The sequence below is a fragment of the Bubalus kerabau genome, chromosome 23, assembly GCF_029407905.1.
Source record: "Bubalus kerabau isolate K-KA32 ecotype Philippines breed swamp buffalo chromosome 23, PCC_UOA_SB_1v2, whole genome shotgun sequence".
Classification (NCBI taxonomy): domain Eukaryota; kingdom Metazoa; phylum Chordata; class Mammalia; order Artiodactyla; family Bovidae; genus Bubalus; species Bubalus kerabau.
The window spans coordinates 30,909,509-30,934,000 of NC_073646.1; the positions used below are offsets into that span (position 1 = coordinate 30,909,509).

At 49.3% G+C, this 24,492-nt stretch overlaps 1 protein-coding gene and 2 long non-coding RNA genes across 6 annotated transcripts in view; 1 reads left to right on the top strand and 2 right to left on the bottom strand.

Moving 5' to 3' along the window:
* Nucleotides 1–17,060, bottom strand: part of LOC129638200 (uncharacterized) — a 65,355-nt gene extending 48,295 nt beyond the window's left edge. Inside the window, exon 1 of the long non-coding RNA XR_008707732.1 lies at nt 13,463–17,060. This is a non-coding gene — a long non-coding RNA (uncharacterized LOC129638200). The remainder of the gene's footprint in view (nt 1–13,462) is intronic.
* AUTS2 (activator of transcription and developmental regulator AUTS2) overlaps nt 1–24,492 on the bottom strand; it is a 1,208,818-nt gene that overhangs the window by 188,815 nt on the left and 995,511 nt on the right. The gene's annotated exons all lie outside the window — the stretch shown is intronic.
* Nucleotides 16,352–22,533, top strand: LOC129638196 (uncharacterized). The gene is made up of 3 exons (XR_008707728.1): nt 16,352–16,491; nt 16,589–16,650; nt 22,407–22,533. It is a non-coding gene; the product is annotated as an uncharacterized LOC129638196 (long non-coding RNA).

Below are 24,492 nucleotides of genomic sequence, written 5' to 3' on the forward strand. Positions count from 1 at the left end.
TAGGCCCGTGTGACCTGGGGAAGGTTGTATCAGATTCCCTGGGCCTGAGTTTCCCCAACTTCAAGGGCCAAGACCACATCACGTCCACGAGTTACACCCAACGGTAAAATGCTCTGACTTAAAGACTGTTAGGAGAGCTGATTTTTCCATTCAGAACCCCATTTTGCTGGGGAGAAGGCTGATGTGCTTTTTGGACCACGGGTCTGAGCAACCACAGCTTCACATGTCAGATGCAGCAGCCAGCCTTTTTATAGATAGATAGATAGACAGATAGATGTGGATCATTTTTAAAGCCTTTATTGATTTTGTTGCAATATTGCTTCTGTTTTATGTTTTGGTTTTTGGGCTGTGAGGCATGAGGGATCTCAGCTCCCCGACCAGGATCGAACCCGCACCTCAGCACTGGAAGGCGGGGTCTTAACCCCTGGACCACGAGGGAGGTCCCAGCAGCTCTCTTCACAGCAGCTCCTTGGAGGAACATTTCGTATCAACTGAAAAAATAATTATATTAAACAGCAGCATGATCGATTATGATGTGGAGATGTTTCAAACACAGGAATATTCTTCTTTTGTACTCGATGTAGAATTAAGAAGCCTGGGGTGCTTTTTCCATTTCCCCCAAAGTACAAATGTCTGTTAGTGGCTAATAGCCTGGGGTCATCTGTCCCCTTGTAACAGGGCAGATGTCTCTTGCTCCTTTAAGCGTAACAGCCAATACATACATATGTAAATGTATATACATACACACATACATATCTACTTCAGAGAGCTCACAATTTGTTAATATTATCTGTATACTTGGGGAAATGCTGAAAGAAAGCCCACTTCTACGGGTCCCTTTGAGGAAAATACTACTGCTTCAATGAATGTGATGCTCAGGACAGCCCAGAAGTAACTATGCGAGTATGGTTTGACTGCCCACATGACAGACTAATTAATAGTGATTATTTTATTACGCACAAGGCTGTGAGTAGCATTTTGGTAAATGCTGTTTGAGAGCACATTCTAGCCAGTGACTCTGAGATTTTATTCCTCTGTCTTCTAGAACCTTTCCACACTCCAGTTATCCACTGTGATGGTGTAACTGTGACAAAAAGGCTGGATATAAGAAATGACTTCCAAGGGCTAGAGACTTAGGACGGGCAATGACGGCTCCTCTTACAGGCACGTGCTTGCCAGGTCAGTTAGGATGCACTTTGGAGGCAAGCGACAGACAAAACAACAGGGATTTAAACAAGAGTTTATTCTCTCAAAGTACAAGTCCCAAGACAGGCAGCCTAGGGCTGGAGTGGCACTCTCTAATGTCAGGGACGTCAGGTCTTCCTACATATGTGGATGTATCTGCCTTTATTGCCTTCCATTCCCCAAAAACACGTCATCGCCCAGGACCATGACTGCGGTCACATTCTAGATGGGCCCGCTCCTGGCCCTTTAAGGACACTCTCTACAAGCAGCGCTTCACCAGTTCATTAACACCCATTAGCCAGAACTGAGTTCTAGGACAGCATCTTGCTGCAAGGCAGGCCATTGAAGGTTAGTCTTTATTGTATTTAGTTGGCCCATTTGTCCAATTAAAAATCAATAGTTTTTATTACAGAGGAAGAAGGGGAGGATGCAGATTAGAAGGCAACTAGCATTCTTTGCCACTAACAATGTACCAGGGAACTGTCTAGTGGTTATCATGGGGACCCACACCTCAGTTCCCCAAGCCCCCTCACAACCCGCGGTGTGAGGCAGGGACGTCCTGAGATGCTTCTTCCTTTCCCCACAGTATCCCTTGTGGGGGCTGCTTCTTGTTGACCTGTAATTTTCCCAAGGGGGTCCCCTCGGAAAAAATCAGCCCAGTAAGGAACTAGAAAACGGAGTGTGTTCTTCCAGAAAGATACCATAGACTCAGGGTATCATTTCCACTCCCAGAGAAAACAAGAGGACAGCAGTTTCTGTATGTCGAACTGTCACAGAATAACTAACACAAGACAGAGAGCGCTCAGAGTTGCCAAGGAAGGTCGGCGAGCGAGGCAGCCTTGTAAGCTGTGCTGGGGGTGCAAGCAGTCTTACTCAAGTCTTCAGGGAAAGTCATGTAACTGTTTGTAAACATAAAGGTGTTTCTATATATAGAATGGGTAAACAACAAGGTCCTACTATAGCGCGGAAAACGGATTTCAATATCCTACGACAACGCGTAATGAAAAGAATATTTAAAAAAGAACGTTAAAAAAAGGTTTTCCATTTCTTAGCATAACACACTGACCACCAACATTTCACACGTGGAATTCCTTCCTGAAAGCAATTAGCCAACTTTAAGTGAACACAGACAGAAGATCTCCTACAAATTTCTTTCTACCACACATAAGCAACTTTACTTTAGATACTTTCTTTTTCCCGCTAAATGTAAATATCTGGTGAAGCAATTAACAGATCTTGTGAAAGAACAATTGTATACATCCTCACACAAGCTTGATGTGTGTGCTTGCATGCTAAGTCTCTCCAATCACGTGTGACTCTTTGCCACCCCATGGACTGTAGCCTGCCAGGCTCCTCTGTCCACGGGATTCTCCAGGCAAGAATACTGGAGTGGGTTGCCTCGACCTCTTCCAGGAGATCTTCCTGACCCAGGGATAGAATCCCCATCTCTTACGTCTCCTGCATTGGCAAAGGGGTTCTTTACCACCAGCACCACCCAGGAAGCCCCACATAAGCTTGACACCATGTGTCAAGTCCATCTCCATCTCACTGGCAGGGTAGAACATCACTGCTGTGTCTCCAGACTGCAGGAGAGGTCCGGAGGAGACGGCTCGGGGATGGCACAGTGCCCAGGAAGCCCGGTAATTGTGCTCCTAGACAGTCACCATTTCCTGGGCGTCACCTCCCACAGTGCCCCGGGCTCTCCCTCTCACATCGCCTCTGCCTTGAGCTGTCCTGTGTCTTGTCTAGATTTGGCTTTTTCAACGCCTGGCACCTCACTGTTTTCGACCTCACTGCTCCATGTCCTCCACACCAGACACCTCCACCAGGTCTGTTTCCTCCACAGGCTCCCATCAGCGGATTTTTGCCCAAAGGATTCAACTGATCATACTCCCACGGAGAGACAGACATATTTTTAAAAGATGGCACTCCCATCATCATTGAAGACTCAGTGACTACACTCCATGGTCTTCTGACATGTGGCAAATGCCATGCAGATCCTAAGGGACTCTTAATCCCAGTAGCCCCCTTCCCTGTCTCTCAACAGAGCACTGCTGAGGGCAGTACTTCCTTGTTTTAAGGAGTAGGCCAGGGACTTCCATGGTGTCCAGTGGTTAGGACTCAAGCGCTTTCACTGCCGTGGTCCCAGCTTCAATCCCTGCTTGGGGATTAAGATTCCTGCTAGTTGGAAAAGCCCCTGATGCTGGGAAAGATTGAGAGTAGGAGGACAAGGGTTGACAGAGGACTGAGGGCAGGAGGACAATGACAGAGGATGATATGGCTGAATGGCATCACTGACTCAATAGACATGAGTTTGAGCAAACTCCGGGAGATAGTGAAGGACAGGGAAGCCTGGTGTGCTGCAGTCCATGGGGTTGCAGAGTCGGACACAACTGAGGAGTTGGTGATGGACAGGGAGGCCTGGCATGCTGCGATTCATGGGGTCGCAAAGAGTCGGACACGACTGAGCGACTGATCTGATCTGATCTGAGCAACTAAACAACAACAAAGCCATGAGGTACAGCCAAAAAAAAAAAAACAAAAACAAAAAGCAGTAGATCAACTATAGATGGGCCCTGGACCTCACCAAGAATGACAAATATATATGCACAAAGATACCTCAATGTCAGGCTGCCCAGCAAAGACTATGAAAATAACTGAAGATTAAAAAAGAAATTTTTGCCTGTGCTGGGTCTTTACTGTGGAGCACAGGCTTCTCTGGTTGCGGTGCATGGGCTTAGCTGCTCTGTGGCATGTGGGATCTTATTTCTCTGACCAGGGATTAAACCCACGTCCCTACCACCAGGGAAGTCCCGTAACTGAAGATTTTGAAAAGCTTTTGTATGTTGCATCATGAACAGAAGCTTCATGAGGGTTGAGGCAGTATTGGTTTCCTTCACCAGCTCCTAACATTTGGCCTGCAGGCAGAAAGTGCTCAGTAAGTGTTTGCTGACTGAACACAGGAATGAAGCTTCAAAACTAAGAACCACGTATGTCACAAGCATGAGTACTCACAGGCTACAAGTAATCTTTCTTTCAAGAATCAGAGATGACTGGAGTGGCAGGAACTCTCCTAAATCTAGTTCATCCCATAGCCTTCAAGTAGAATACTATCTTAATAGCTCTCAGATCTAGATGAGACTCACTTTTGAAGACCTGGAGGTACTCAACTGATAATCTTATCTAGTGCCCGAGAAAACTTTTATGAGAAAACTGACCTCAGACAAACTCTAATTTTCCACTATCTAGTAGAAATGCTCCAGATATGGTATGCGAAGTAAATTTCCGAGTTTCTTTAGGAAAGAAAAGAAAAATGAAAGAAGGAAGGAAGGAAGAAGGAATGAAGGACAGAAGAAAAAAAAAAACAAACCTCCACACACGCCAAGAACCATCTGCTCCTCCCAGCGCCCAGGGCCAGAAGCATCTGAAAGTGGAGGGATTACCAGGGTTGTGCTATCAGAAGTCTGTCCTGTATAACATGTCTATTCTGGTACCTGCTGGCTCACTTGGCCTGTGAACATCAATTCCACACTATCCCAGTTCTCAGGTCATTATTTCAATTCATCTCATTTAGCAATAGGTAGTTGGCCAATGTCAGAAACCATGAACAGGCAACGATTCCCCAGTATGTCCGAGGGATGGGCAGTAAGATGGTGCGAGGGCAAATGTTGCTTTATGGTGTTTCAAGGTGGATACGTCACTGTCTGTAAGCTGAGCCTTGGTGAAAAATGGAAAATGTTCTGCTTAATTCTTCATATTTTTTGAAAATGAAGCAGGAGGAGCCCTTATAAGACATTACCTGGACCATTTGCCTGCTTCATAGAACTGCCCCCAAATATTGCCCCCCCACCAAAAAAAGCTTACAGGTACACAAAGCAGAAGGTCCACCAGCATCTCGGTCACCAGTCCACACGTGGTGGTGCCAGCCATTGCTCCGGTACCACCCCAGCTCATTACCAGCCTGGGGCAGAGTATGAAACCAGACTAAGTGACATTCATAATATATTTTATTCTGTACAAGTCTAAGAGGGAAAGGGTAAATGTCATTCCATGGGGGGACACGTCATCCAAAATGACCATGCAAAGGAACAAAACTGCCCCAGGAGGTTCAACGAATAATGACATACTTAGTGGTTGGGCTTCCCTAGTGGCTCAGAGGTTGAAGCGTCTGCCTCCAATGTGGGAGACCTGGGTTTGATCCCAGGTCGATTCCCTGGGTTGGGAAGATGCCCTGGAGGAGGAAATGGCAACCCACTCCAGTGCTCTTCCCAGGAGAATTCCATGGAGGGAGGAGCCTGGTAGGCTACAGTCCATGGGGTTGCAAAGAGTCGGACTCGACTGAGCGACTTCACTTTCACTTTCACTTTAGTGGTTGGTAAGGGCTTCAGTTAGAGCTTCCCTGGTGGCTCGGTGGTAAAGAATCTGCCTGCCAATGCCAAGAGACGCAGGTTTGATTCCTGCCTCAGCAAGATCCCCAGAGAAGGAAAGGGCTATCCACTCCAGTATTCTTGCCTGGGAAATCCCATGGACCGAGGAGCCTGGCGGGCTATAGTCATGGGGTCACAGAAGTGTCAGATGTGGCTGAGCGACTACACAGCAACAACCACGGCTCTGGTGAATTCTAGGACACACACCTTCACCTCTAACGGAAGTTGCTACCGTGTGGCAGGCACATTTGAAACCACTGTGCCAGGAGGCCCAGGTTCAAACCTGGACACAGTAACCCTGCCAGGCTTCGGTGTCATCATACGGGCCTGACCCGCAGGGCTTTTGTGGGAGACTGTACTCGAGTGCTGAAGCACCTGCTCCTAGTCCTCGATAAATATTAGATATTATGATCTCCGCTTCAGAGGCCCTGGGGGAGGGCTGAGGATCATTGAGTCCGTATTTCTTCATTAAGAGAAGAAAGCAGCCATTTAACTATTGGCAAAATCATCTCCCTAACGGTAAACTGTTCTCTCTCTTGCTCTCTTTTTCTTTCATTGGCAGGAGAGCTAATACTGGTAGATTCCTCCTATGGGACCGGGGCCTGGCCTGTGTGTTATCTGGAAGGCTCTGGTGGGGACTGCCGAATGCTTTTTCATCATGACAGTGGTTTCGCCTTCTGAGGCACCTGCCCCCAAATCAATGATGGGGCATTTCTAAGTCCAGGGAGGAGGCCACAGGAAGGCACATCTCAGAGGCCAAGCACCCAACCCTACAGACTCTGCACGAGCAAGTCGGAGGGCCGTGTCTAGACTGAAGCCCTTTCCCTGGTGTGTGGATTAGCTGATCAGCCTCTTCAAAGGTTCAGCTCTGTCCACAGTGTAATCAATCAGCTCCACCAACCGAAGGTGACTGGAGGTCTGTCCGGCACACTGACACTGGGAAGAGCGTGGGGAAGACACTGTCCCTGTAAAACTCTCACGGTTTTATATATACCAGCAAGTTTGCAGATCTGACCTCTCCTGCCTGCTTTGCATCAGGAAAAAAGGAAAAAAATGGGAAAAGGGGGTAAAATGCCACTTTTGCCCACACTTCTAATGTGTGTCTATGATTCCAATGAGCTTTTACACGTTCTGTTCTTTAAAAGCAAAAGAAACAAAAAAGAAAAGTGTGTAGGAAGAGTCTATACAGTCCATGGAATCCTCCAGGCCAGAACACTGGAGTGAGTAGCCTTTCCCTTCTCCAGGGGAACTTCCCAACCCAGAGATCGAACCCAGGTCTCCAGCATTGTGGGTGGATTCTTTACCAGCTGAGCCACAAGGGAAGCCTAAGAATACTGGAGTGGGTAGCCTGTCTCTTCTCCAGTGGATCTTCCTGACCCAGGAATTGAACCAGGGTCTCCTGCATTGCAGGCGGATTCTTGACCAACTGAGCTATGAGGGAAGCCCTCTATACAGATATAACCCACTTTAAATAAATAAGTGTGTAAAACTCCTGAGGGACAGATGAATGCCTAGAGGTGGAATAATCAGCTTCATAACACACTTTTTCACTTTATCAGAGGGTTCACTATTTCTGAGCATGCACCCCTTGTGAATTAACACTAGGGTGCAAACAACTCACACCTGCATGACATCCCACTTTTTCAGACACACCCTTATCTAAAACAAGGCATATCTGGACTTCCCTGGTAGTTCAGTGGTTAAGAATCTGCCTGCCAATGCAGAGGCCATGGGTTCGATCCCTGGTCTGGGAAGATTTCATGTGACTCCAGGAAACTAAGCCACTGTGCCTCAACTACTGAAGCTTCCACACCTTAGAGCCCGTGCTCTGCAACAAGGGAAGTCAGTGCAATGAGAAGCCCATACACCGAAACTAGAGTAGCCCCCGCTTGTGCCACTGGAGAAAAGCCCATGCAAAGCAATGAAGACCCAGCACAGCCAAAAATAAATAGGGGCTTCCCTGGTGGCTCAGTGGTGAAGAATCCACCTGCAGGAGAAGCAGCTCCTATCCCTGGATGAGGAAGACCTCCTGGAGGAGGAAACAGCAACCCACTCCAGTATTCTTGCCTGGGAAATCTCATGGACGGAGGAAGGAGCCTTGCAGGCTATAGCCCATAAGGTCACCAAGAGTCAGACACGACCAAATGACTAAACAACAACAAAAATAACCACACAAAATAAGGCACATCTGAGAATGCTCAGCTGGGGACAAGAGCAGAAGTTGGGCTGCTGCGTGTGGGCTAGCCAGAGAACACAAACATTCTGACCCACTCAACTCCCAGTGCCAGGGTTCTGTTGCTGACTGTGTTCAAGCAACAGTGACTCTCATCCTCTAATCACCACCCGGCCACCTGAAGGGCTCCTGGGAGAAAGCGAGAATTGAAGCGCACTCAGGAAATACCCTAATGCTCCAACCTCTCTGCTCTCTTCTGAAACTTTCCTCCACGAGACCGAGGGTGACCCCAGAGCTTTCGGAATATATTACTACAAAGGGACATACACGGTGCCAACATCAAACAAACTCGAACGCGTGGTGTCGTGAGGCCCTGACCCTCCTGGGAGAGGGTCCACTTATAGAACAAAAACCAAAACATCCCATCATTAATCCTTAGCAACCTGTAAAGTAGAGCTCTCAGATAAATAACACGGGGCCTGGTGTCAATGGACCAGGGGTCACATTCTGGTTGTGCCATCATCTGATCTGTGATGCTAACCAAGTCGGGACTTGGAGCTTGGGTTTCCTGCCCTGCAAGTTTGAGCGGGCACCTGGCAAGTTGGATGGCCTGGCACAAGGGTAAGTTCGCTGGGATTGTCACCATAGGTGCAGAGGCCCTTGCTGGGTGAGAGCAGGACCAGACCAGGGTTTTGCTTTCAACACCTCTGCTCTGAAATTCTCTTGCTGCCATATTCAAGCTACGTTGCAAAGGCAGAGAGAAGCTGCCTGGAAACCCCGAGGACTAGCCCTGTTGTCTCAGGTGCCCTAAGAGAGGTCCCTGCCCTGGGAGGTTGGGAGCCACAGGATCTGCTAATGGGGAATGAGAGGCTATTTAGGGACACCTGCAAACTTTCTGCTCACCTGTGACCTAGACTGAATCGCTCTCCAAGTACTCAGGGAGTTTCACAACCGCCTTGACAACCGCGAACAGAGAGCTGAGGCAGGTGCTATTTTTGCAGATGAGGAAACGGAAGAATCACTTTGCCTTTCTGGGGCTGGGAGGGGGCACACTCTTGAAAGACATCCCAGGCCTGAGATCCCTTCTTACAGGGATGGGTAACCCATAAAACAAGAGTGTGGGGGAATGTCCCCTGAGGACTTTCTCTCTCCTCTCCACCTTCCTCGTCCCTTCAACACTTCCCACCTTCCCAGCAGCTGCTGAGCTCCACAATGCTTTTCCACAACTCTGACTCACACACTGTCCCAGCAACCCACACAACAGCTTTCTGGAACACGAGCTGTGAAAGAATGCGAGTCCCTTCAGGTGGGCCCTTGACAGTGGGCCCTCCTGTCCTCTGCTTTCACTGCCCCACATCTGATGGGACTTTCCCATGGTTAAAGGCCACAGCCATGGCTTTCTTTTATAAATCCTAAAGCAACTGCTGAGGTCAAGATGCATAGCAGACACCCTGAGGGGCCCCTCAAGGAGTACAAGTTGCTCCTACAAAGGATCTCGATAGAGGTTTCCTCAAAACAGATATGAAGATGGCCAATGAGCACACGGAAAGATACTCAACATCATTAGTCACTGGGAAATACAAATCAAAGCCATGCGGAGACACCACTTCATGACCACTAGAAAAGCTGGAATAAAAAGACAGACAATAACAAGTGTTGGAGAGGTTATGGAGAAACTGGGACTCTGATGGTGGTAATGCAAAATGGTGGAGCTACTTTGGAAAACAGCCGGGAAGTTCCTCAAAAGGCTGAACACAGATTTACACTGAAAACCCAGCAATTCTACTCCTGGTTATTTCCCTAAAGAGAACTGCAAAAGTAGGTCCATACAAGAGCTTGTACAAGAATGTTCACCATAGCATTATTCTTAAGAGCCAAAAAACGGACACAACGCAAATGTTCGTCAACCTGTAAATAAAATGTGGTATATCCATACAATGCAACCTATTTATCTACTTAAGGAGATGAAGTCCTGACACATGCTACAACATGAATCGATCTCAAAAACATTATGCCAAGTGAAGTCAGACAGACGCAAGAGGTGACACTGTGTGGTTCCATTTCTATGAAAGGTCCACAACAGGCATCTCCATAGAGACAGAATGCAGACGAGTGGCCATCAGCCCTGGGAGAGGGGTGTGGAGAGCGACTGCTAACGGGTAAGGGGGTTTCTTTCTGGTGTGATGAAACCGGGCGTGAAACTGGTTCTGGAATTTTTGGCGACAGTTGCACAAAACCTTGTGAATACACAAGTCACAAATGACTGACTTGAACACTTGGAAATTGAGAAGTTTTATTATAGAGATAGAATGGGAACCTCCTCTCCTTAGAATTGTTATTTTAAAAAAAAAAGGCTGCCTTGGAGGGGGTGGTTCTCAAACTTGAGCGTGCAGCTGTGTGCGGAGAACTGGTTTAACACAGGCAAGCTGGGCGCCACCCCTACGGCGTCTAGGGTGGGCCTCAGGACTCTGCGTCTCTAGCCAGTCCCCGTGCGGAAGGTCTCGCTGGTCTGGAGGCACATTCCGAGAACCCCAGCCTAGAGCGGTGCCTCTCCCCACTCCCGTGTGCCTGCTGGGCACCATCCAGTGAAGGAATGGCTAGCCAGCTGCCAGGAGGGCTGGCAGTAGGACTGCCCAGCAAGGGGCAGAAAAGGCCGATCCTGCTCTGGAGCCGCCCACGTGGTCAGGGAAGCCTGTCCCCAGGCGTGGACCCCGGCTTGACCTCTCCTTCCACCCTCCCTTCCCGCCCTGCCGCTTCCCTCCCACACATGCTGACCCTCCCGCGGAAATAACCAGCTTGCTAAACGCTATCCGTCTGCCTCAAGGGAGGTGGCAATCTGTCAAAACACATACCATATCACCGGGGGGCTCTTGTTAAAAAAGGAGATTCTGATTTGAAAAATCAGGGCGCAGGTGTGGGGCTCAGCATTTCTGACAAGCCCAGGCCAGGGCCCCTGCGATCTGGAGCAGCCTTCTGACGCCACGATGGGAAGAGTCTACGAGCCAGCAGCTTGAGCGCTACATGGAAAAGGTCATCTCACTTTAGAGGCAACAAGAAGGCGCTGACATTACCCTGCCCTCGAGATCCAGGCCAAGGAACCGGGTTATAGGTGAATGTGTTTCAACAACACCTTTCAGGTACTTCCAGTAGTTCATCCCTTTGGACTGGGGCCCAGACCAACATGAGGCATACTTTCTTCTATGCTCTATTGTTACAGCATGGCTGCGGGGCATCACCTGGGCAAAAGTCAGTCATGTGTGTTGTGCAACCAGCAGACAAGTGGTGACGGAAACCCACAACACAGCCTGTCCAGGGAGCCCGAGACTGAGTGGGAAAGAAGACAAAAAAAATGCACAAGCAGGGGTTGTGACCGCCATCTTTTCCAGTGTCTTCTGCCCTCAGACTAACAGTGTGTTCCGAGAGCCGAGAGAACATTGGTGTCTTGTTTCTATGTCGGAGCCTTTCACTAAGGGTTTGGAATCTACTCTGAACTTGCTGGGAGCTCCATAATCTATTTCTCGGTTTTTCTACTAGTTCAGGCTGATTTTAGACGAATGGAGGGGTGGCAGATTATAAAAAGAAGAGAGGTAAGTTGAAACCAGTCCTTCAAGATGTTATCATGGAGGGAAACTTCCAATGCCATCACACTAAACACCCACTATCCAGGACAAGAATCAGGGCACTGGGTAAACCAGGGCAGAAGTTTGGAAAGAAAGAATAGCCATCCTTGACTCTTGTATCACAGAAGTGCTTTTTAAACAGTTAACAGGCAGGTGTGTGAAGGAACTGTGAGAGCTAAGGAAAAGGACAGCCAATAGGAAGCTGTGCTCTTTAATAATGACCGCTTATGAAAAGTTAGGACACGTGGCATTGTGTCGCGCTCGAATGCTGCAAGTCTCAAATCCCCACCCGTGTCGTATGTTCAAGAATCTGTCTGGGAAGGACTCTGCTGTGCCTTGGGGGGAGAACATAAAAGAGCAGCAGCAGCAAACCAATCAAACCAACAAAATAAGCCAGCTCCACGAAGCCACGGTTCGTTCTGAGGGGGGGGGGGGGGGGGCAGGTGTAGCTGTTTCAACCGTGTTGTCTGACTTTCACGGCAGTCACAACAAAACAGGGCTGGGAGACAGAGGAAAAACCAGGGTAGGAAAAGTCCTTCAAACTGTGGGCAGTAGCATAGGTACAGCCCCAGGCCACTTCCCAGCTCTGTCCCCAGGCTCCTCTGGTGCACCTGAGGCCGGGAGACACCGTGAACAGCCTTCCACCACTGCTTTCTCTCGTTAACAGAGGGAACGACGGAGAGGTTCCCAAAGGCCTAGCAAACTTTAAAACCCAGAGCAGAAGACATGCGCGGCTCTGTCCCTGCCATCTGCTGCGTCTTCTGGCGTGAAGTACAAGTTTCACGGCGCCCTCCAAGACCACTCTGTGGCCTGGGAGCTCTCTGGAGAAAGCAGTCCTTGCTCATCCTGTTGAAAACTCTAGACTTCATGTAAGCAAGCAGCAGCAGCCGAGGGACAGATAAGTATTAATCGACCCGCTGATTATTTCCTGTGTACTGGAAACCCAGTGATTTCCAAACCTGCTGGAGCTTCTGACAGGAATGAACACATGCATCCCAATGCAGGGTTAAAAAGGATTCCCAGAAACCTCCACAAAAAAAACAAAACAAAACAAGAAAATTATCCTGAGAAGGGATTTCTCTGCTTCCCACGAGGGGAACAATTTCTTGACAGCATCATAGTAAAGGAAACAATACACCACCAAAGAGGAAAATCGCATCTTTATAATTACAGATTAGTCCTCAAACAAATTCCACCCTACACGCTCGCTCCACTTGGAGGCCATGTGACTTCAGTGGGGCTTGCCAGCCCCCTCAGCTATCAACAATTACAGTTGAACAGCGCAATCAGGAGATTTTTTTTTTGGTACAGAAAACCCAGACAGCAAAGCACTCTCAAATGACCCTCTCATTTCGTTCTCCAGGAACGTGGAAAACACTGTTTCACAAAGCAGGGATGAGAGCTAATCCCACTGTAGGGAGCACCGAGCTCGGCTGTCTTCAGAACAGCTGCATGTTAAGGTGCCTGTGTCAGAGATGAGCTATAATTTTTACAAAGGTTTGTATCAGACAGGAATTAGCAGCCTAAAGGAAGTCCTGCTTAGCCCAAGCAGGCACATCCTTCTATTAGGACTTCATCTAAATTTCCATCGCTTGAGCAAGGCACCCACATTTAATTCAACGCACCGGTTACTTATCCATTAAATGGGTTTCTTACCCATCGCACTGCTTATTTAATTCCTACCCCATGGCTCCCCCAAGAAATAAAAAGTGCACTATAATTATATAAACTCTTAATTAAACTGAAGAATTCAGTGTTGCCATTACCCCGTCAGTAATTCCACTCAATTAGGACAAAAGACTTCCATTTATTACTGAACTCCTAATTGCTACTCATTTTCCTGGTTAGTAATTGCCAATCCTATCAGACAATGTGCTTAAAGAAAATTCTGCCATGAAATGATATTTCTCCCCGTCAAAGGAAAGGTGGGATCAGAGAGCCCTTACGTGGTCAGGTGTCGGGTGCTGTGTCCAGCCCCGGGCACCTCCGGGCTGGGGATTTTAAAGGCGGACGCTCCCCGGGGTTGGTTCCTGGCGCTGCGATCATGGGAGACTTACCCACAGAGGAACGGAATATCCAGGTGGCCAGAGAATCCCAAAGCCAAAGCCAAGCTGAAGACAAAAACAAAACCCACGACGCGGTCTCGGGATTTCCAGAAGTTCAGAGTCTCCGGGAAAGGCGCCTCTGAGGTCCGCAGGTAGGCGGCATGTGCTGCGCCTCGGCCGCTGGAGAGCCGAGCCGAGGGTCCGAGGAGAGAGGGTGGCGGCCGCGCGGCGTCCTCACCCGGGCCAGCCTAACCCTCCTCTCCGGGGTGCGGGCACCGAGCGGCCGAGGTCGGGGGAAGCGGGACCGACAGCGGCTCCGGGAGCGCTCCGGGCAGCGGCCGCGCCAGCCGTCTACCCGCGGCGCAGGGAGGTCTCGGCCCCCGAGAAGCGCGCCGCCCGCCCGCGCCGCTCCCCGGCCCGCGGAAGGCCGTCCGCGCCACTCATGACCGGCTCTGCTAATTGGCCCCGAAGACTGAGACCCGCGGCGGGGGCAACCTGACGATTTATGCCGGGCCCGGGGGAGGTCACCCGCGGTGCGCGCGCCGATTGGCTGCAGCGAGCCCGGCGCGCCGGCGCGGCCTGACCGCCTCCAGGCAGAGCGCGTGCACTTTCTGCCGGCTCCGCATCCCGACCCGGCAGGGAGGCAAGAACAGAGCAGGGCCGAGGATGGGGGTGAGGGGGTGGGCAGGGCCTCCCTGAAGCACTGTGAGGCTCGGGGGGCTGCGTGACAAATTGGCGGTCGTTGCCTGGAACCACAAGACAGCCCCACCCACCCAGCCCTGCGGTTTGGAAGAAACGTTCCCTGCTGTTTGAGTGTTTAGACGTTACAGCCTCTACCTGAGTCTTCAGTTGACAATGGGCGCACACAATTTACAGCCAGAAAATTCGGGTTATGAATTGACTCCAATCAACTTCACGGTTCACAGGAGGACACCAAAAATTAAAGGATGGAGTGGCTCCTGAAGGTGAGTGGGTGGAGAAGCCGGCTGGGCCTTAGGGCTCCTCCCGTCTAGGATTTTCAAAGAGCACATGAGCTACCCTTGTGGTCGCCTTCCTTGCACAGACCTAAGCTCAGGGACGCTTCCAGGAAGTCACAGCACAACACTGAATGATGCAGTTAGGTCAGATTGGCAGATCAAAGAATATTATCTCCATCTTACGTATTAAGAAACTGAGGCTTGGAATGGTTCTGAAACCTCCTTGCCCCTCAGCTACTGTCAGAGCAGGCACGCAAACCCAAGCTTCCAATTCCGAGTTTCCACCACAACACTTCAATGCTCCTTAACCAAAAAGGTGTGCTTGAAGAGAGAAGTCCCTGAAGGAAAAGTCAAAAACAAGTGGCCAAAGACACTCCTACAAATAGCATCGACCCCTAAAAGGCGTGGCTTCGATGTCAGCTTCGCAACTCTGCCCACAAAGCCACTAGCAATCATTCTTACTCTCTGCCTCAGTTGGCTGGTTCTGGATACGCGTGCCTGCCTGTGCGTGCTCAGTGGTGTCCGACTCTTTGTGACCCTATGGACTGCAGCCCGCCAGCCCCTCTGCCATGGAATTTTCTAGGCAAGAATACTGGAGTTGGGCTGCTATTTCCTCCTCCAGGGGATCTTCCTGGCCCAAGGATAGAACTCACATCTCTTGCATCTCCTGCATTGCAGGCGATTCTTTACCACTGAGCCATCAGGGAAGCCCTTCTGGATGTGTTTGGCGGTGGTAGTTTAGTTGCTAAGTCATGTCTGACTCTTGCAGCTCCATGGACTGAAGCCTTACAGTCTTTCCACATAAGGCGTTACAGGCGTAACCCCTCCGTCCATGGGGTCCTCCAGGCAAGAATACTGGAGTGGGTTACCATTTCCTTCTCCAGGGTATCTTCTCAACCCAGGAATTGAACCCGGGTCTCCTGCACTGCAGGCAGATTCTTTACCAACTGAACTATGTTTATCCCTCACCAAAGTCGGTGCACTCACCCAGTCCTTCACCCATTCTGCTCACTGTTTCTAGTCCGCCCTTTGCAACCTCCATTCATAGAAGCAGCAGCTGGACAGAGCTTTCCTGGCCCAGGACTGGAAAGCTACTGTACCTCTCTGTGGCCCTAATGCACGGTCAAGAAGCATCCCTGCCTGGGCGCCTTGTGTTTGGAACTTGAATTTGCAGCGCTCAGCATCTGAGCCATCCTGTCATGTTCCCAAGCAGGGAGCAAGGGCTGCGAACCAGGGCTGTCAAAGGACAGGTTCTCAAAGCGTGGACCCTGGAGCATCGTCCAGGGACCTCTCAGATCTGTGAATTCTTGGGCTGAATCCCAGATCTACTGAGTCAGAAACCCCAGGGGTGGGACCACCAGCAGTCTGTGTTTCTACAGGCCCTCCCGGTGATTCTGGTGCACACTCAAGCTTGAGAACTGCTGCCAGAAAGAGCTGCTTCCTGTGGTCATGTGAGCGAGGACAGAGCGGAGGCTATGGTCGAGGTGGCGCGGCCAGCATTGAGCGTGAAGAAGTGCCTGCCTTCCCCTCGGCCACAGTCACAGCCCCTCAAGGGAGGATTCTGGAAGGAGAGGAGCAGAGCTGCGGCCTGGGGCACTTTCTCGCTTCTAACTCTAAGGATCACCAGTCTCACCCCATCCTCCTCCTTTCATTTTGACAAGGGAGGTCACAGCATTGAGGGCAGCCTGGACTGCCATGTTCTGAGACGTTGCTGGAGTGGGTAGTCATTCCCTTCTCCAGGGGATCTTCCTGACTCAGGGATCGAACCTGGGTATCCTGCATTGCAGGCAGATTCTTTATGGTCTGAACCACCAGGGAAGCCCAATTTATAGATGAGAAAATGGAATTATAAACATGTCAAAACCCCTGTCCAAGGTCACAGAGCTTGCAAGGGGCAGAACTGGATTCAAACCTAGGTGGTTTGGCTCCAGAACCCAAGCCCCTAAACCTAACGCTACTGCCCGTGCCAAAATGTTAAGGGAAACAGGAAGGGTCTGCCCTTTCCTTGGAGTTTCATACTGAACAAGCAACACAAATGTGAGGAAAGCATCTCACATGGCACATGTGAGTATTTTGTCTTATTGTGTGTTGGATTTTCTATTATCAGTGCGCATATATTACATTTGAAACACATAATTTTTAATTGTTACTATTTTTACAGACTGCAATTTCTGTTGAGGACTCAGCCATAAGGTGATGCGTGAACTCCCAGGAGACCTACAGGTTTCTTCGTGCTTGGTAGCTGCACAGTTTCTGAGAGCCGTGGCAACGGCAGCAGCAGCCAAGCTGAGGGGTGGGGGATTGCCTGCTCATGGCCACACCCGTGTGCGAGAAGTGTGTGGACTGGGAAGCATGCAGCAGGCGGGGGAGTGTGAATGAGGCCTGGGGCACCTGAAGGTGTGTAATCATATTGCCAGGAACAAAGGCCTCCTTTCAAAGGTGAGCTGGTGTGGATCTCAACTCTGTTCTACCCCCAGTAATGGGTAACAGCATATCCTGTGAATCCAAAGGTAATTGGGGGACTTCCCTGGCAGTCCAGTGGTTAAAACTCTATTTCCACTGCAGGGGGTATGGGTTCTAACCCTGGTTGGGGAAGATCCCGCATGCCACACAGATCAACCAAAAAAAACCCCCAAAACCAAAAAACCCATAAATAAAACATTTATTAAAAAAAAAAAAAAAAAAGCTCCCAGGTGGACACAAGTAAATTAGGTCTCTCATACATACCTGGTAAGCCCTGGCACCAGGCTATACTCAGCTGCACCCAATCTTTCTAATTTGCCTTGGAACTCCTACCAATCCACCAAGGGGGGAGGGTGTGGGAAGGGCAGGTGGTCTCACTCTTGTTTTCTGAGGTTTACAAAAGCAGAGACACCTGTTCAAGTCATAGCTGGGGGCAGGCCAGGACTAGAGGGCTTCTCAGGTGGCAGTAGTGGTAAAGAACCCTCCTGCCAATGCAGGAGGCGTAAGAAATGCAAGTTCATCTGGGGGCAGGAAGATCCCCTGGAGGAGGGCATGGCAACCCGCTCCAGTATTCTTGCTGGGATAATCCTATGGACAGAGAAGCCTGGCAGGCTATAGTTCATTGGGTGGCAAAGAGTCAGACGGTACTGAAGCGATTTAGCACATACAGGACTAGAACTCAAAGCTCCCAAGTCTTAGTTCAGTGTTGGCTTGCCACTGACCCCATGTTGCCTATCCAGGTACCTTTGGAAATCTGGATGCTGAAACATTAAGTACAGTTCCCTTTAACTCTGGTGTAAGTTACAGAGAAACAATTTAGCAGGCACTCTACTTATTCAAAGTGTTATAAATTTCTATACAATGAAACTAAACTTAAGAGTTCTTGCAGAAAAGCTACAGTCAAGGAGGAAAGCTACATTTTACAAACTACCTTTTGCTTAACAGCAGAGTTTTACAGCCTCTGCTACATGTGTGTTTGTTACAACTGGGAAATCTGCTATGTTTGGTTGTGATTTCTACATTCCTGCCACATTGTGGGAGATTCCCACACCTAAGGAGAGAACTCTTTCTTGTGTTTAGTTACAAGGCCTTCTAGTATATTTATGACTTCACAGAAATTTCTTTTCAGTCATAAAATATAAAAGTATGATGACTGGCTCAAAGGTCTGGCACGACGAGCGTAGGGACAAGTAAGTTACTTTCCTGGTGACTCAGATGATAAAGAATCTGCCTGCAGTGCAGGAGAGCTGGGTTCAACCCCTGGGAAGGGAATATCCCCTGGAGAAGGGAATGGCTGCCCACTCCAGTATTCTTGCCTGGAGAATTCCATGGACAGAGAAGCCTGGTGGGCTATAGTCCATGGGGTCACAAAGAGTAGGACATGACTGAGAGACAAACACTTTTACTTTCTCTTTTCACTCCAACAATGCTGCCTTGCTCTTCAGAGCAAGTCTGCACAGCAGCCACTATCGATCTAAAAAGTCCTTAAAATACAGGATCGGCATGCCCCCAAGAAGTTCAGATGCCTCAGGAAGGCGGGAGAGGGTAGGATCAAGGACTTTAGACCCAGAAAGATCTACGTTCTAAGGCTCACTCAGCCACCAGCCCAGCAGACTCAGCCATCACTTCGGCCTCCCTGGCCATCCTGTCCTGTGATAGATGAGAGCCTCATGGCCACCTGTAGGCCTTGGGAGAGGCAGCGTGGCCAGCACCCCAAAGCACTGCCCTTGGGCCAGAGGGGCTTGTCAGTACTTCTTTGGGCCCACTATTCCCTTGTTTTGGGGACTCTTCAGATACACAGATGGAAAACATGCTCCTGGTCACTGTTCTGTGAGGTCACTATTGACCTGAGAACAGCGGTTTGGAAGCAAGCTCAGTGCACGGTTTGAACACATCAGTGGCGGGGGCCCTGCTGCTCCCTGTCCCTGCCAGGAGGGAAAGCAGTGTTTCTAGGCTCTGTGTCGTGATTGGTGGAGGAGGTAGCCGGAGAGGAAGAGGACGCTTTTACGACAGGTTTTGTCACTAGGCCTGAGAACAACTCAGGTTGCCCCTCCCCGCCCCCAGCCCCCCAGCAGCTTGGGGGATGAGCTAAGTAACAGAAATGGAACAGAAACCACTGGTGATATCCCCATGACTTAGGTCACTATTTTTCAATGGGGTTTTCATACAATGGGCTGGTTTCTGCCTCCTCTCCCCATGAGCCCAGGCAACCCCTTGGTTCCCCACCACGGTCTATCCATGCAGCCCCACTTCTCCCTGCTGGGCAAGCCTGGGCTATTAGTGCCCACATGGGAGGAGGGGCGGGAGGCTATTCAGCCCCCAGACCCACCCTCCATGCTAGTGGAAGGCCCAGCTCACGTCCAGCAGTGCACGCTGCAAAGGCCACAGCTCCACCACCAGTGGGGGGCTGGCGCCCAAGAAAGAGGCCCCCCCACTGGGTGAGTGCCCGCCTTTTTATGCCTTTTAACGGTTGCCGCCTTGGTAGGAAATGCTCTGAAGGGATTTTGGAGGACATGGGGTATCTGACAAACGTTTCAAAGTCGATGCTTCACTTTCAGTGAACATCAGCTTTGTAACCCCTGACATAGAGACTGGAGTCTGAATATGCTTAGATCTCAGAATGGAAGGGTTTCTAAAGAAAAACTCCAGAAATACCCGAATTCAGATGTTTAAAAAAAAAAAAAAAAAGTGTGAGGATCAAGAACAAAGCCAGCGAAAGCAGAGGGAGTGAATAACCTTTCATTTCAAGCCGGTTTCCCCACTAGAGACAGTCATGATCTGCGCAGGACTATTTGATGCAAATGCCTCTCAGAAAAGAGCCAGTGGATAATAGATAAAAAGATTATCTGTGACATTATGAAAAATGAAAGTTTAAAAATGGCTACAAGTCCCATAAAAAAAAAAATCCTAAACTTTGTTCAGTCTTGTTGAAAGGCAATGGCGGAACTGTTTGATTCAGCCCCTGGGGTCTCTGCCTCTTCCGCCATTGTTCTAATGCCTTCCACCAGCTCATCAGTTTTCAAAAATCTTTCCTGCTGTTTCCTCTTTGCTGGAAACATAAGGTCCAAGAAGCTATCAGAGCCCCTGTTTCCTTTTCCTAACTTGACTCTGATGCTGGAAATTCAAGTGCTGCAGCCCCTGCCCCGCTCTCTTCCCTTCCCTGCAGTCCCCCTCTGTGCTAAACCACCGGCTGTACACTTGATTTAACAGATGAATTACAGATTCAAGGCATGGGCTTCCAGGGCAGGAAAGAGTCTGATTTTTGTCCAGGTCTCTCTTGATTGGCTCAGCATGGAAGTCTTTCATTTAATGGGCCAGGTCCTGCTGAGAACACCTCTGCTGGCACCACACCGATTTCTTTCTTTGCTGGAGAGAGGGGCAGAGATCCTAAAGAGAGATTTTCCATCTTCTGGATTTCTGGCGTGCTCACTAGGTATCATACTTTTTAAACAGAGCATCACGGGCGTAACCCAAGACTCCAGGAAACACGGGATTCATCTGACCGGCCATCTTTGATCTCAGAGTTGGCTGGGGTGTGGAAGAACCAATGTGAACACCTAGGCTACAGAAACATGCCTTTGTCTCCCAGCCAGGGAGGAGGCAGCCTGGTGCTGCCGTTCAGCAGGAGGGTCGAGAGATGGACTACCTGCTTCAGATTCCAGATCCAGTGCCTACTGACTTAGAGTATGTTTCAGTGCCTGAACTCCTCCATTTGAAAAACAAATACAGAAGATCATTAGATAGAAAGACGTAGGACACTGCTGGTATTTGACTGTTTGGGGAATACCAAGCCTGGCGTGCTGCAGTCCATGGGGTTGCAAAGAGTCGGACGCGACTGAACTGAAGATGATTAGACTGTGCCTCAAAAACTGCTGATAGTATGTGCCACGAAAATTTGCCATTCTCTTTTCAGAATAAAAAATGGCAATTTCAGGTGACTCATCCAAACACCTCCTTCGGAGGAATAAGAGCAAACAACCAGATGAAGCGCTTGACCCACGTGCCTGGCATGCAGTGTCCCATAAAGGTCAGCGCCTGCTGCCACCGTCAAGAGGCTCACCTCAGTCTCTCACTGAACTGCACGGCGCTGTACCAGGCATTCAGAAGCAAAACACCCAAATCTGTGCCCAGGACCGCCTGCCCACGTGAACGAGTGCTTTGTTGTTCAGTCACTAAGTCGGGGCCGACTCTTTGTGACTCCGTGAACTGCAGCATGCCAGGCTTCTCCGTCCATCACTATCTTTTTGAGTTTGCTCAAGCTCACGTCCATCGAGTCGGTGATGCCATCCAACCACCCCATCTTCTGTTGTCCCCATCTCCTCCTGCCTTTAATCTTTCCCAGCATCAGGGTCTTTTCCACTGAATCAGTTCTTCACATCAGGTGGCTAAAGTGTTGGAGCTTCATCTTCAGCATCAGCCCTTCCAATGAATATTCAAGGTTGGTTTCCTTTAGGATGGACTGGTTTGACCTTGCAGTCCAAGCGACTCTCAAAAGTCTTGTCCAGCACCACAGTTTGAAAGCTTAAATTCTTCAGGGAAGTGCTTTGAGCACAGTAAAATACTACGGAAATCCACAGAACCCCACTGACGACCTCAACACCCTTCCAACTTCCAGTCAGTCTAGCTGTTTCCACAGCAGCATCAGGACCGCCAAGAGTTGACCTATCAGGGCTCTCCACTGCTGTTCATGCAGCATCTTAATTACCCTGCCCTGAGCTCACTGGTAATCAGGTTTTCTTTCTACTCTCCACTGGTGATTGGTGCAGCCCTAAGATGTGAAATAGTGCTCAACTGGGCTTTGCTCAGTAAGTAAATTGGAGCCAAAAAGAGTATCAGAGGAGTCAGTGATTGTGGCTTCTCTATGAAGAAGAAAAGCATGGACCCTGAGCTTACCCAGTGCCTTGAGAAGCCCAGTGTGGACTTGCAGTGAGAAGCTGCACACGTCTTGGGTTGGGCTGGGCCAGCCCTCTGCCTGTGAAATGACAGCGAGCCCAGGAGACAGGAAAACCCACAGTCACCACCACTGCACCCGCCTGGCCACGGTGCTCCCGAACCTGGACGTGGGACCTGGCGTTTGAGAGGTGCTCTGGGCCTGCGCTAACGCAGATTTCCTGCCTCTGTCCTTCCTCCGAGGCCGGCTCTGGTGTGCAGATAGCTTTGGCTGCAGGCTCAGCCTGCACCCCCTGGCCAGCCCCACCCAGATGCCTCCTTATTCTGGCTCTGTGTCTTGGCATTAAGAGGCATAGCCATCTTATCAAGGGCTCTCTTCCCCTCCCAAATTGCATTTGACCAGTTTCATTTCTGCCTGAAATTAAAACACAGAACTTATCAATCCCAGGCTGTCACAGCATGAATGAAACCCTAGAAATAAATCCAGTCTAATGACAGAGCGATCCAGAGACCTCAGTAGGGAAACAAGATACTTTGTTTAATAATTATCAGCCTCTTTCAGGGCCTGTCTGCCAAAGCAGTGGTGTCAGAAGCAGCAGAGAGAATTTTTTTTTTTTCCCCCACAGATTTCATCCTGGGAAAGACTGAAGCCATTTCCAACCAGACTGGACGCTTTTGATTTACATTTCTGGTATTAAATGCAGAGCGGCTGTCTGCATTTATGCTACAAGGCATTACTTCAGTGCGAAGAACCGGGGTGGTGGCAGGACTGCAGTTTGCTAATGAACAAGCTTATCTGGAGGAAAACAGCTTTTCACACCGTAACAAACAATGCACACCTCTTAGATAACAAATTCAATGGCAAAAAAATATAGCATTGTACGTGTCCCAGTCCCATAATTCAATGGAGGCACTTGCAGCATTAGTGGTTTACATTAATTTTTAAAATTAATTTTGTTTGGCCCGCAGGGGAAATATTTTCCTTTTTGTGTCTGATATCCCGCAGCTCATTAACACTGCTTACTGCGGCTCTACGAGACTATCCATAATCGTCCACTTGGTAGCCAGAGGCCATTTTTAAAACAAAAAAGCTGGAAGAGGGGCAGACAGCAGGCTTTTCTGCTTCCTTCTACAAAGACCCCTCTTCCAGCTTGACACAGCGCTTGGCATCCATGGAAGCAGGGGCCTCTGCAAGCCTTCTGGGCTGGGCGGCTCCAGGTGGCAGCACTCACGGGGGCCACCGGGCGCCTCTGGCTGAGTCAAGAGGCTCTTTCCTCCGCTGGTCACCATCACTCCCCGCAGAGCAATGGCGTCCAGACCTCACGATGCTCAGGATTACCTGGGCAGCTTCTGCAGAGATATAGATGACTAGTTGTGTTTGACTAGTGTGTTTGACTATTCCTGACACCCGGGAATCCTTTCCTCTTGCCTCTCCTCCCTTCCCATGAAGGGGTTAACCACTGGCTACCAGGAAAACAAGCCCCCCACCCCCTCCTGCCTCTGCCTGGGGCACGGAGACAGGGAATTCACTGCTAATCACTGCGGTTGTGATTTCTGATTTCAACTGGCAGCAAAGAGAATTGAACCAGAGTCCCCTGAGAGCAGCCAGCTCCATGAGGCAGACCTTGAGCTTGTTAAGCTGTGGTGCTGCCATGCGATTATCAATTTTAAATTAATCTCCCCAGTCTCTTTAAAGTGGTTGCTAAAAATATAATCTCTGGGATATCTTACCGTAAGACTTAACTAAAGGGAAAAATTTGGATAATAATTAAGTGCTTCCCTCCGTCTAAGCTTTCTGTAAAATGCTTCTGGAGACCTGGCTAAGCTGCTGGCAGTAGGAAGGCCAGCCAGGGGCAGGGGCAAGGTCTGAGTGAGCTGGTTTATAAGTTACCCCACTCTCTCTAAATAAAACTTATTTGGACAAAAGGTGAAAGATACAATGCAACACTGTTTTAAAACAAATCCTTCCCTATTTTTTAACCCAAAGAGTTTTGGGAGGGAGGGCCAGAAAAAATTGTCTAGACACACTTTTGCTAAGCTCGTGAGGGAGTTATGAAAGGACTTTATAGGGACATAATCTAGGTTATATATACAGCACGTTTTTTTAAAGGCGGCAAAATGGCACGACAATCTGAACAAAGGTGAAAGGAGTTCTTATGTGTAAGACAGGGGTTCTCCGCAGAACATCTCTGGCCCTACAGAAAGCTCCAGTTAAGTACAGACATAGGGACTTCCCTGGTGGTGCAGTGGGTAAGAATCTGCCTTCCAATGCAGGGAACATGGGATTGATCCCTGGTTGGGGAACTAAGATCACACAAGCTGCGGGGCAACTAAGCCTTCGTGCCACAACTGCTGAGCCTCAGCTAGAGAGAATCCCGTGTGCCACAGCGAAGATCCTGCCCGCTACAAATAAGACCCAACACAGCGAATAAATAAATATTAAAAAGAAAAAAAAAAAGAGCCGACATAGTTTCTGGCCTGGATGGGAAGGGAGTTTGGGGGAGAATGGATACGTGTATGTGTGTGGCTGTGTCCCTCTGCTGTGCACCTGAAGCTATCACAACATTGTTAATTGGCCATATTCCAGTATGAAATAAGAAGTTAAAAATAATTATAGGAACATTTAAAAAGAAAAAAAAAGAACAGACACAGTTTCTAAAAGTCACTAAGAACGATGAAGAAGAAAACAGACAAGAATTCATTAACAAACCC